This window comes from Ursus maritimus, unplaced genomic scaffold (assembly GCF_017311325.1).
Source record: "Ursus maritimus isolate PB19 unplaced genomic scaffold, ASM1731132v1 scaffold_16, whole genome shotgun sequence".
Lineage (NCBI taxonomy): Eukaryota > Metazoa > Chordata > Mammalia > Carnivora > Ursidae > Ursus > Ursus maritimus.
In genome coordinates, this window is record NW_024424008.1 from 20675264 (window position 1) to 20678706 (window position 3443).

At 39.0% G+C, this 3443-nt stretch overlaps 1 long non-coding RNA gene across 6 annotated transcripts in view; it reads right to left on the bottom strand.

The window, feature by feature from the left end:
• Positions 1–3443, bottom strand: part of LOC103675327 — a 21965-nt gene that overhangs the window by 12655 nt on the left and 5867 nt on the right. For 3 of the 6 annotated variants that reach the window (XR_571804.2, XR_571807.2, XR_571806.2), the window contains exon 3: positions 2295–2354. The exons of the other annotated variants lie outside the window; for them this stretch is intronic. This is a non-coding gene — a long non-coding RNA (uncharacterized LOC103675327). The remainder of the gene's footprint in view (positions 1–2294; positions 2355–3443) is intronic. 6 annotated transcript variants of the gene reach the window in all.

Here is a 3443-nt window from a genome sequence, read left to right on the forward strand (position 1 = left end):
AATAAGTTATTGAGCATGAAGGAAAGAAGAGTTAGGAACACAAAAAAGAGGGGGCCTAACTTTGGAAGTAACTTTGGCAAGTTATTTCACCTTGGTGCTTTTAAGATTAGGTAGAAAGAAATCATCTGGTGAATTTATTTAAGATCTCAGGGGACACCTGGGTGGCGCCCTCAGTTAAGCATCCAACTCTTGGTTCCAGCTCAGGTTTTGATCTCAGGAGTCTGCTTAAGACTCTCTCCTTCTCCCTCTGCCCCTTCCCCCATATGCTCATGCACCGCACATGTGTTCTCTAAAATAAATCATCTTTTAAAAAAATGCAGATCCCAATCTCACCTTCAGACTTTTAAGCAGTATATCTAGGTGGGACACCAGAATCTGCATTTTTAGCATGTATCCCAGATTATCATGCTGGAACATCACCAAAAACCATGTATTTGATGTTAAATGCTACCAGATTATTAAACATAAAGAAACAGATTCAGGGGCACTTGGGTGGCTCAGATGGTTAAGCATCTGCCTTCGGCTCAGGCCATGACCCTGGCTGGGGTCTTAGGATCCAGCCCTGCAGCGGGGTTCCCTGCTCAGCGGGGACTCTTGCTTTTCTCTCTCCCTCAGCCCACTCATGCTCTCATGTAAATAAAATCTTAAGAAAATTAGAAAAAAAAAAAAAAAACCCAACCAGATTCAAAGTTGATTTGCCTAGGCTGACACCTTAGTTACTGATTATCAGACCAGGAATCCAGAACTCAGGCCTGACTCACCAGTATTTCAAACTATGCCTTTGGAATTTTTTACAGGTTAACATTGAAGTGGGCCATAAAGCCTGAAGTCACTCCAGGTATTGGCAGACCAAACGCTAAAAATGGTTTTAGACAGTACTTCCTTATCTTGTCAATCTTTTTTTTTATTTAAGATTTTATTTATTTATTTGAGACAGATCATAAGTAGGGGGGAGGGGTAGAGGGAGCAGCAGACTCCCCGACAAGCAGGAAGCCTGATGCGGGACTTGATCCCAGGACTCCGGGATCAGGACCTGAGCAGAAGGCAGACGCTTAACCAACTGAGCCACCCAGGCACCCTATCTTGTCAATCTTTAAACTGTCAGTATGATATAGTTCTTCAGTTACTTGTAAATGATGGTATAAACATTATATATGATACACACTTTTATATATATAAATATATGTATTGGTGAGAACATGCTGTTAAAATATTTGTGAACTAGTTGAGGTCAAAACAGAACTAGAGCTTATGCTGTAGTGTGTGTGTGTGTGTGTGTGTGTATATAAAATGGTATAAACATTATGCATTTTTTACATACACAAATACGCTGTAGTTCTATTTAGACCTCAACTAGTTCACAAATATTTTAACAGCATGTTCCTGCCAGTACTACTGGAAAAATTACTTTCCAGTTATCTGTGAACTATTAAGTGCATTTTTTTTTTAAAGATTTTATTTGAGAGAGAGCAACAGCGAGAGCACACGTGCAGGGAGGAGAGGGAGCACGCTCCCCGCTGAGCAGGGAACCTGACGCAGGACTCAAACCCAGGACCCTGGGATCATGGCCCAAGCCAAAGGCGGACGTTTAACCAACTGAGCCACCCAGGTGCTCTATTAGGTGGATTTTTAAGTGAATTCAACATAGTACCAAAATACATTACAGAAATTTAGGATTATCTCAAGTTATACAATGGGGTCATATGTAACTTCAAGTTTCTACTTAGATTACTGAAAACCAAAGTGGGCTCAAGCACATAAATTAACAGCCTATGTAAAGTCTATCTCTTATCTTAGACTACTGAGCAGGTAGGTATTAACGGTTAATATTAACTATTAATAATTACTTGCATTAACTTAGTAGTAAGCAGGAGTATCAAATAGATTTCTGAATCTGGGTATAACTCTGGTCCCATGACAATAAACAATTACACAGTTAACATTTGTTTTCATGTCTTTTCCTCCTTCCAGTTGGAAGTGGTAGAAGAGTGCTGCATAAACTTAAATTCACCAGAAATAGGTATTAGCTTGGATATAAAGTGTTAGCTAACTTGGGGAGTCATGTTGGAGGATGTATGGAGCCTTGCACTATGCATTGTAATTTAAAATGTAACTTGTAACAGAGAGCAATTCAATTGGTAGCCACAAGTGTCTTTTCTTAGAAATCCCTCAAGTTATTTCTTCCGGTGCCTATCTCATTAAAGGAAATGAAATCACATTTGGACAGTGAGTTAGTGTCAGGATCCAGTAATAACCAATTTCCTTTGCTATTTCTGATTATACTGAATCCTTACCAGTCTTAGCGATTCCCTTCTTTTGCTGCCATCTTTCCATTTATTTTGCCAGTTAAACCTCTGAAGGGAAACAGCAGCTTATTTATTAGGTAATGACAGTGAATTCAAGCAATGGAAAACTTTATTCATAACTGTTAGAACTGGATTTTCCACTTTTTGTTGAGGGTTCTGTTGCTTTAAGATGTTAGCCGCTTTTCTCTCATGCATTTTTGCTTTTACAATCATACCTTTCTCACATAAATAATTAAAAGAATCTATCTCAGACTTCTCCTCCTCCAGGTAATGTGTCTTGGTAATAACAGCTAGGCAAGAACAGACAGGTTTTGTTCAAGTTTAATCTTCTGGTCAAATGAGCAGTTTTCTCTAATAGTGGTGGTGAGGATCCCAGTCAGGTTTGGTTGGTAAGTATAATGATATTGGTATAAAGGGCAAATGCCTGTTTAGGACCAGTTGCTTTCTCAAAAGAAACCTAGGCTCTTGGTCATTGCTACGCTTTTTTGGAATGGTCAAAAAAATGCACTAAAAAAATGCACTATTCTTCCAGAAGTTTGGTTAAATAGGCAGTACGAAAGCCTTGAAGGAACACGAACAGGAAGGGAATGGAAAGGAAAAATAATCAAAAGAAAAGTATGGAGTATTCATAGAAAAAATTACATAAGTACTTAAGAGTTCTTCCACCTTTCCCCTGGCCCAATTTGGGACAGCACAGAATTCTAAGTCCTGATTCCTTTGGGAAATGATCAAACTGCCCTGAAGTGGAATGTGATTTTGGCCTCTAAATAGGAAGATTTAAGTAAAAACCCTCTTTCATTCCCACATACTCTCTTGTTATTTCCCATTATTTCTTGCCTCTTCCAGGGCCAAACTTCATAAAAATACAAAGTTTTTAAAAGAAATACCTACTTCTTTCCCTACTCCCATTCATTCACTCCCCAAGCCCCTGAAATCTGGCATCTTAGTACTCGATTCTTCAACTTTTCCATTACAAGTAACCCAGAATTCCAACAAATGCCAAACAGGTTACAGGAATGTGGAAGGGAAGAGCAGAGTTTATCTGGAAAATGAGAAAATCCAGCAACCCATCTCAGGCGAATACACAGCAACACGAAAAGCAACAAAAATTGCTCATAAATTCTCTCGGGATCAGCA